This window comes from Seriola dumerili, unplaced genomic scaffold, assembly GCF_002260705.1.
Source record: "Seriola dumerili isolate Sdu_G_001 unplaced genomic scaffold, Sdu_1.0 BDQW01000432.1, whole genome shotgun sequence".
Taxonomy (NCBI): domain Eukaryota; kingdom Metazoa; phylum Chordata; class Actinopteri; order Carangiformes; family Carangidae; genus Seriola; species Seriola dumerili.
The window spans coordinates 2,193,873-2,204,323 of NW_019174687.1; positions in this window are offsets into that span (position 1 = coordinate 2,193,873).

The window sequence follows — 10,451 nt, forward strand, 5'->3', positions numbered from 1 at the left end:
TTACTCTTCAGCTCCCTGTATTGTGTGAACCTGAGTAGAGGAGCATTGTTCAGCGTTACCATGTAAACTGAAGTTAGATGTTTCATTTCCTTCTACTGCTGAATCCAGTTGAATCTGAATGTCCATTAAACATCCCATTTCCTCACTCCTGTCTGAGGTCAGGACTGATCTGTGAAATGAGACAGTGCTGCATCTTATTTTCTGTATGATGTAATATCTTTGATACCTGGCAGTAAGTTCAGAGGTGACATTTGTATCAAAGCAGACAGAGAGGGGATAATGTTCTGTAATTTGGAGCTGATGGCCTTACTTTTCAGACTGCGTTGCATTGCTCATCAAAGAGACAACACTGTCTGCAGACATAGCTGAAATAAATACATTTGATGACTTAAATTTTGCTCCATCTCTGACACCAGCCTCCACATTCTGATGGACAGAAACATGACACAGAGACACATGTGCTGCCCCTGGAAATCCTCCAGCCACAGAGCAGGGTCTCCTGTTTCCTTTCATCACTGTCCAAGACGAATCTGGAATGATTCCTGGAAATTGCAGCAGCAAAGTGGCAACATGAAAGAAAATTCTAAGCAAGATTGTAAGAAATAGGGGACACATAAACACAGTGCATCTGAGGATTTCACTGAATATGTACCTTAAACTCATCTCTGAGAATCAGTAATCCTCACTTCACCGCAAAATTCCTGAATACAGTACTACTAGGAAAACTTTGTGGGCATGAAGCATGACAGGGAAGTTGTGTATTTAGCTCTGTTGTGAAGTGTTTGCACAAGATACACAATATGAATTTTTTCGATGTCATTCAAGTCTAAAGGCTGTGAGAGTTTGATACTTAAGAACATTTTTCCCTGTAAATATAAACTGAAAGAAATTTCGAAAAGAAAAAAGTACGTACCACACAGTTACACAAACAAACTATCTGAACAAGGCCGCAGTAGAAAGGCAAGGCCTGTGCTCTGCTGGATAAAATGACTGCTCTTGTCAATGGAGTCTGGTGGCTTTGAGCAGAGCAATACAACAACAAGGTCTAACATAAGGTTTTTCTCCCTTCCCTGAGTCTTCCCTGTTCTCCCTTGTGTCTCCTCCTCCCCTGTTTGTGGATGTGTGTGTGAGTGTGTATGTGTGCAAGTGAGTGTCATGGGCGTGGTCACATCTCTCATCCTGGTGTCACTACATACCTGACGGCAATCAACTCATCTCTGACAGCTGAAGTGCTCTGGCTCAGATTGTTCAGCCTGCTTCAGTGGTAGAAACTCTCTCTGCCTCTCGCTATCTTGTTACGACTGTGGTCTTATTAGGTTTTTTTCCCCCTGTGGCCTGAACGTTGGCGTGACATGTGAATGAGTGTCTGTATGCAAATAGGTGTGTGCCAGGACCAGGAGAAGGTGATTGTTGGACAGCGCCGACTCTTGCAGCTGATTGGCTCCTGTCAGATAACGTCCAAATATAAGCAGAAAGGTAGAAGACTCATCTACTCATTACTGTCTACTCCTGAGCCACTTGCCCTGTCAAGACCTTTGTGATATTGCAGAGTTAGTAGGAGTTTCTCATGTTTCTGTTAGTTAGAGAGGTTAGTTATTGTGATTTGGTTTTGTTATATTTGCCTAGGTTATCTTTTTGTTTCTAAATAGATTCGTTTTTTTTGGTTCTTTTGGCCTTTGTCCACCCTGAAGCTGGGATTCACTCTCAGATTATTATTAGTCTACTGTCAGTGTTGTCATGGTGATGATCAGAGGCTGTAGTGACACAGTTTGTACAGACAGAGGGTTTGTCATCATCAGCCTGGAGGAAGTGTTTCATTAACTTCCAGGTTCACCAGTTTCCTCATCCCTGAAAAATGACTGTTTGCTGTCACATTGACAGGAGACCTAAACTTTCTTTTACCTTGGGCAGTTTACCACTGACCTCAGTACAAGTGAAGGTTATTAACTCGACTTGAGCTACTTCAATTTCAATAAAAACAAAAACAACGGGGTCGTTCTAAAACCTTTGACCATGGGTGTATATGCAGTACCTCCAATATGAGCATGCAGATGTGGGCAGGTTGTACAAAACTGTATTTGTTGAAGAATCTTTCATTGATCCACAGTCTTGGTTAAAGCTGGTCAGTTCTGTGTGTTTTGGAGAATAGACAACATCTGGATATGTCTGAATACGTCTGGGTTCGTCAACGGCTCACGTGTGACCCCGATGACTCTTAAGGTGTTAACGACCCCACAAGAGGTTAAATGTGTACGGCTGACGTTTAAAACAAGGTTTTAAAATGAAATCGATGTTTGTCCAGACGAACGTTTAGCTCCGTATCAGAAAAAATCGCTGCCCGTACACGTGAAAACACACATCACATGACCGTTCACCTACTCTGGGCATGTGTCTGTGTAAACAGGAAGCAGGTCGTCTACTCTGCAGTTGCTTAGTCACAGAAAATCCTCTGAATGAGGAACAGCAAAGACAGTTGTAGCATTAGAATAGAGAATATAAGTTAACAACAGCTGCTAGCAAAGACAACAAGGTCAGTAACACTGTCATTCATTATCATGTTGTATTCACCACTGGGAGTCCAGGCTGATGAGAGCCAATCAGGAGAGACCGTGGGAATCTACATCATCGTTTCCAAAGGTCTCAGTTTCTGTCTGTCTAGATACAACACAACCCCAGAGTTTTCAAAATAAAACAGGTCCAGGAGAGTTTTTGAACATCTCAGTTTTACAGGCAGCATCTCAGTTATGAAGCTGTTGGTGTGAACTGAATCTTCTTTGGCTAAATTCACACAGTGGGCCCAAGTGGCCCCAATCTCATCCCGCAGGCGGGAGTCACAAACAAACAAAACAAACATGGCAGACAGCAGCGATGGAGGTAGTCAGTGGAAGGACAGTGAAGATTTAGACTTAATCAGTATTTGGGCTGACACATCTGTCCAAGCGAAACTTGAGGTGTCATTTTAATGCATATCTAATGAAATGGCAGAAAGGGGGCACAGAAGAATGTGGCTTCAGAGTCCGTGGAAAGTTAAGGGCCTCAAAGCTAAATTCAAAGAGGCTAAAGACTCCAACCTACGAAGCGATTGCAGCCGGATAACCTGTCCGTTTTACAGTGGGCTTGAGTGAGTTTTAGGGGATAAACCCAGCTGTAAACTCATAGAACCTACTTCATAGCTCTGTCAAAGAGGCGACTGAAACTCCAGGGAGCACACCCAGTTCACCTGGCAGCCACGATTTTGATGGTGAGACAGATAGGTTGACCAGCTGCCTCTCAACTTTTTGTGACCATATGCACCAGATAAAATTATCTGATGCAATGGCTCTCACATAAAAGATGCTTAGGCCTATGTTACATGTAAGTTGTGTAAAGATTTTGCCCAAATCTGAAAAATATTAGAATGATTAACATTTGCTATAGCACAACGTAGGTGTGTTAGCTTGTTAGCTTCTGTTTATTATGGCTGGTATCTCAGACATGGGTTAAGCCTGGTCCTTAACTTACAACATTTTCTGTAGAGCTCCAGTAAAAAGGCTTAATCCACATCTGTGCAAACAACCCATGATTTATTTACTACAGGGTGTCTGGGGATGGTAAAATATTGAGGCTAATGATAAGTTATGGTCTAATAAATGACATTATAGCACTATAATATGATCTACTTGTTTGCATTAGGTAGTACATCTACAGTGTGTACAGTCACTCCCATCTGCAATTAGCACAGGGACCTGTGGAAGGAGCACAACCACTAAGTATGGGACCCAGAATTGTTTTCTTTTGTTAAACTACTGGTTTAGTTAAACTATTAGTATAAACTTTTGATTGCTTAGCTGATCCATCATTACTGTTTTGTAGTATGTTCTGTACTGAGAATACACGACTGTATTATCTCATTACTGCACTGTATTACTGCAAAACTTTCCCTTTCTACCCATCTCTATCCTCCAGTGCAAGCCTGATTACTTATTTTTGTAATTGTAAATATGGCACGGGTTGTGGTAAGCTGACCCAAATGCAACCAATACGAGGGAGTAGTGCAAAATGTTTTAATAACAAAAAGTAACTACTTACAAAACTTAAAATCCAAACTGGGCAAAACAGGGAAAAACTGGCGTACCAACTGAACAGGAAACCAAAGCACGAGGGTACACAAGGAATTACAACAGGAGACACAGGGGACAACAACAGCAGGCCAACACACGAGGAACCACAGGGGATAACAACAGACAAACCCACACAGACAAAGGGGAACACAGAGACTATATAGACACAAGGGAGGCAAGGGTGATCGAACACAGGTGAAACACATTAGGGCAGGGCAGATAATCTCCAAACAGGGAAACAGGACTAAGACAGGAAGTACAAACATAAAGAGATACAAGGAAACCACTACAAAATAAAACAGGAAATGACAAAAATCCAAACATAAAATGTCCGCCATGGCAAACCATGAAAAAATATCTTAAAAACACTTGTTCCCCCTTCTTACAGCTACGTCTGCCAAGAGCAGAAAAAAGACCAAAATGGAAACAACACCTGAAGGTCTTCACTGACAAGATTACAAGTGTCCTTAACACAGATGACTCTGTTGTGCAGAGGATATAAGCTGCACAACATGAGCATGAGCTCAACATGCTGTCAATGTTCACACAGTTTCTTGAAAAGTCAAACTACTCCCAACATCCACCATTCTACCAGGCACCAGTCCAGCCTCCACGCCTTTACAACCCAACCCAACAACCCCAACATTCCTTCCACAATTTTACCCAGCCCCATCCATTCCCCATGGCTTCACCTCGGCCTCAGCCATTCAACGAGACAACCAACCAGCCTTTTCCCTTCCTGCAAGATCTGGCTCAACCTTTACCTTTCAGCCATGCTTCTGCACATCCTCTGGATTTGGCTCAGCTTGTCAGCCAGGTACAAGCACATTCACAGTTACACTGACCTCCAGAGGATGAGGAAAACTGAATTAAATCAGAATAGTTTGTTTTCCGTCATTGTTTTCCTATTACAGAAGGACATGTTGCAAGGTTTGCATCTTATTTAAAGGTTCATTATAATTCCAATTGTCTGTACTTCCATCTATGTTAAAGTTTTGATGTTGGTGCTGTGAAGTGTTATTGAACCTGAACCTGATCCGCATCCACACACACCTCTGTACCGACGTAGCAGCCGTTGCTCCACAAAAAGCCATAATTACCCTATAAGTTCTCCTTCACTTCATTCTTCCCCTACTCATCATCTGCTTCCACATTCGCCTGCTTCCACTGCACAATAACTTCAAAATGAAACCGTTTGTGTTGTGTACTGTTTGTTATTCCCGACTTCTTCTCCTTGTTTACTTCCGTACACAGAGTGCCGGTTGTGACGTCTTGTTGTTCTTCTGTGCATGCGGCTCACATCAGGGCCATGACCAGTTCACATCGAGTCTAATATTGGCCAAATTTCAAAAGATAATTTGAACAGCTCCATAAAAAAAATCAGATCTAGAAAGAAATTTGAATTGAGCACTAAGGTATTTGTCAGCTGCTTTTTCCTGTTTTTGTTTTGTCTTAGGGAGTCAGGTTTAGTCTTTGTCTTTTGTTTCTATTGTTTTTTCCTTGGGTTAGTCAGCACTTTCTGGAGAAATAGTTTCTTTTGTTTATTGTTTTGGCCTTTAGTTCACCCTGAAGTTGTCGCTTCTATACTTGTTTTTCTGCTAATAATAAATGACCTTACTTTATTGATTTATTGATTAACTTTGGGGATGGGAAACGTCCTTGTACTTTCATGTTGCACTTCTATTCCCTTGGACTAAGATGTCGTTTCAGATGGATGGTTTGCTCAAAATCAATGGGTCCTATTGTTTAGCCTCACAATACTATGGGCCAGTAAATATTTATAAGCACCCACACTTGAATAGTCTTGATATTTGGTGTGGGGCAAACAACGAACATGTTTCAGCTAAAAGCATCATCAGTGTAAGAAGGAGTGGTAAATCAGACAATATATAACCAGCTTAGGTTAGAACATGATTGCTTGATGGGGAGCACCTGTGGCTGAACACCACCACAGGGGGCTTGGCTTCATGACATCAGCAACAGAACAACACATAGCAAAATCAGACGTTCAAGAGCAAACTCTTACATAAATCTCCACCACCTCACTGCTGCACAATGAGAAACAGTGAGCACAACTTACAATAAAAAGCACACATCATCCAAGAAGCATACACAATGTTTCACATTTCATACATCACATCCTAGAGAACATCCATGCCCAGGCACATCCCAAAATACAAGATGTATGCTAATAGCTCAAAACTATCCAGTATAGAAAGGCTTGAGAATAAAGGTTTGTCCACAGTAGGGATGTACAGCACACAAAGGGTCGAGGCAGAGAATTTGATTATCTATAACTTTGTTTACCAAATCAGTTAGAAAATAATCAGAATGATGAGAACAAAACATTTTCTTTAAAAAGGAGGAAAAAAATTTTTACTAACCACAATAAACCAGAAAAACATTAAAATACAAATCTGTTTCACAAGAAAATAATGAGGAAGGAAAACAGCAAAATAGCTTGCTTGCAAAATAAAATAAATTTTATATATGATATACATCAACATGTTTTTACATTCTGCTGGTTCTGCAGAGCTATCCAATCCTCGAATTCACAAAAGTCAGTTGCTTCAGAGAACAACTTCTTATTTGGAAACCGTTAAGGCCAGAGTCCTTCTTTCATAACCGACAGTCATAATGGACAAATATATGAAAATAACAGCCAGGCCGACAAATATCTGAATTTTCCTTTACTAATGGCTCCTGTTTAAATGTCAGTGAGCTAAGATACACAACACCAGGGCCCTGGAACTACCACACTCCACAACTGTTAACGGTTCTGATTGTTGTTGCATTTTTACTCTATATTCACGATATGTGAAGATGACCTGTAATCATTAGATCCCAGATGAGACATGAAAATATCTAAAAACCTTTTATGATGGAAAAGTTCAGAAATATGCAATCAATCAAACATTGTCAGTCAGATGAATCTTATTTGATAGTTTTGGTTAGACAGTTTTGTGTGAGTGTGTGTGTGTGTGTGTGTGTGTGTGTGTGTGTGTGTGTGTGTGTGTGTGTGTGTGTGTGTGGGGCTCCAGTTGAGTTGTGGATACTGTATTGTCTGAAATGTCTCCTTTGAAGTTTCTCTCCTTCAAAATAATGAGACCCTTCAATTGCTGCAAACACACCAACTCTCTCTCTCTCTCTCTCTCTCTCTCTCTCTCTCTCTCTCTCTCTCTCGCTCATACGAACACACCTATCACTGTTAAAATCCATTTTTCTCCCCTTGTATTCTTGGACCCACGTCTTTCTTTCTAGCCTCTCATTCTTTTTCTCCCACCTGCCTCTTTGTCATCCACACACCTCCACGTTTCAAAGGCTTCAAAGGCTTCGACCTCAGAATGTCCAGTTTGCTGTCAGCATCATTCCTGCAACAAAATTTAAACTACTGTCAATAATTAGGACTAAAATGTTTAAAGACTTGTAATGCACAGTCTGTCTGAATGACTCCAGTGGCTGGGAGCTGAGCTGTCTAACATTTACTCTTCTTTTTTCTTTGATAACTTCAGATCTAGACGTTCGATGACTAAATGATGTCATTGACAGGCGGCCAAATGACACATATCGTTACCATGATTAAAATCACAGATTTCTCCGGTTTGAGAATTGATGGAAACATTAGGGATAATGTAAGAAAGAAATATCAACAACATATAGAACATACATCTGGTCGTTTTAGACATTTTAATGTGGAAAAAAATTACAGATTAGACCTTTAACTCACTTCCTTTAGCTGGCGGTCTCCCAGCTGACCTGCTAACTAGTTCTCTGAGGATCTCTTCAGTCTGACTCCAGAAGATCCACACCTCACCAGGTCTATACAACCTCTGCAGTCAGACTCCGCCAACTGCCTGGACAAGACAAATTTGTAGAAGAGGGCTCACCTGTAAAGGTGAATCATTCACATTCTGTTTCTTCCTGAACTTCCACTTACTCCCTTGTTTCCTCTTGATGAAGGCGAGTTCATGATACCTGAGCTCAACTACGTCATATGCCACATCCAGAGTCGTTATCCCCGATTTATTGCACCGGTAAGGTTTCCAAACCAGAAAGATATTCTTGTCAGAATCTTCAAACAGATGTTGGTTGGTTGGTAAATTCATTCATTCTAAAAACAACTTCATCGATATTCAGTAATCACTTGTAAGCAATGTCTTCTCATGCTATCTCATATGATTGTCAGTTAATTCCCTGTGTCAAACATATATACCTGGTCATTATAACATAATTTCTGACTCCTTTTCTGGTGTCTCTTGCTAACTCTGTTTCTGCTGCATGAGCAGTCGATACTCGAGACACCTCCCTCTCTTTAGATCATGTAAATACAGGAGGCAATGTTTCTGCTTCTCTTTGGTTCCCTCTGGCATTCAGAGTTTAGCTTTTATATCCATCCATCCATCCATATTGCCATTGCAGTTATTTCAGGAGGGCCTGGTCTTCTTGCCGAGTAAGTTAATAAACCACATCTACAGTCTACTTCCAGGTTCTGTTTTTTTCACTGAGCAGACGACGCACACATCTTTTATACTCTTTTGTCTTTAATTGCGTATTTGGTATTGAAGTAATCCAAAAGTAACCAAAAGTAATCAGGTTACATTACTTTTATATTGTGTTACTTGGATTACATCACTGATTACATTTTTTAACAAGTAATTAGTAATTGTACTGGAATACATTTTTAAAGTAACCCTCCAAACCCTGTCAATACACTGTTTTACTGAGCTGCTATGATGAGGACTTCTCTTTCCTCATGATTAAGCTTGAGGAAGTTGTTTGACATCCAGTCCTTGATAGCTGTTAGACAGTCATGCAGTGTGGAGAGTTTACTGAGGTAATTTGTATTGAAAATAAAATATAACTGTGTATCGTCTGCATAGCATGTATAGGAAATGCATTTATAATGACCAATAAAGGGGCCAAGAGGGAGCATGTATAGGGAGAAAAGAATAGGACCAAGGATTGAGCCTTGGGGTACACCACAGGTCAGCTGAGCAGGAGAGGAGACAAAATGATCAATGGTCATGGAAAAAGTCTGAACAGTCTAAGTCACAGGACTCCTGTTTGGTCCAGTAGGTGAAGGACGCACCAAATATTTCACACAGTAGGTTTTGCAGACACAGCTGACATGCAGAGGCTCAGCTTCTGAACAGACTGAACTGCTTGGGGTCCTAGGCTGTTAGGGGGCCCCTGAGGGCTGACAAACTTTACTCCACAGCAATGTCTCAATATACGGCTCCTTTCCCTTAAAAAAGCAGTGGACGTTTTGCAATGACATCTCAGTAGAAAACCTCCCTAAAGGGGCCCCATTTAGAATAAAAACAAAGGGGATCAGTGATGGGTCATTAGATACACCCATACACAGCTCATTCATGTCTTTGTCTGGCAGATGATTGGTTGACTGAACATGCTGCTACTCTGTCCAAATCATGTCCAATGAACACTGTCAGTCGAGAGTAACATCAGGAGAAGAGATCAGGTCTGTCCAGAAAGTCTGTTGCTAACTGCTTTTCTGAAGAAAAGGCGCTAAAGGTTTTTAAAAGTCGCCAAATCTAGAGAGAATATCACTATATTACCAACACCACTCAGTAGGAAACTTCCTTAAGACACTGGTCTTATAATGTGGATTATTTCTAATGTGGCAACACTGAAATTATATAGTGATTTATTTAAGTTGTTTGTATTTTTTATGTTCATATTTTGAAAATTCTACTAACGTGAACATTTGGAATTAAAAGATGTTTAGTTTTGTACATTTTTCATTGGTGTCAGATTATTTATTACATAATGCTGATGAATGCTGATTGGATTTGAGGGGCCCCTGATAATTTTTTGCCTAGGGCCCCAGAGGAATCTAGAATCACTACTGCTAGCATGACAATAAGTGTTCATCATCACACAGATTCTCCCTCTACTTTAATTCTACATGTATTTATTGAGAAGTAATTCCCTGTTCTTTCATTTCAGCTGATTGCAATTAGTGATTTAAAAAAACCCATCTGAGTGCAGTCTGTATGTTTGCAGTGAGTACACAATCCAGGGAATACATAATGGAGTTTGGTGACCTATACTCACCCTCGCTAAGCCTCATGGAAATATTATTCCAAAGTGAAGTGATGCTTTTAAGTGCTTGTTTGTGTAATCAAATATGCTGTTTGCAGAGAGCTGGGATGAAATGGTTGCTTTTAATGTTTGGATGCTTTTGAGCACCAGTTTCGATAGTTCACAGCAAGTTCCTAAAACTACATCAACAGGTTGAATATGTTTTTAGAAACACACATTCAACATGGACTGTATGTAATGGATTGTTCTGGGGATTGACAGCAAGATTTTTTGTCATGTTTCATGCCA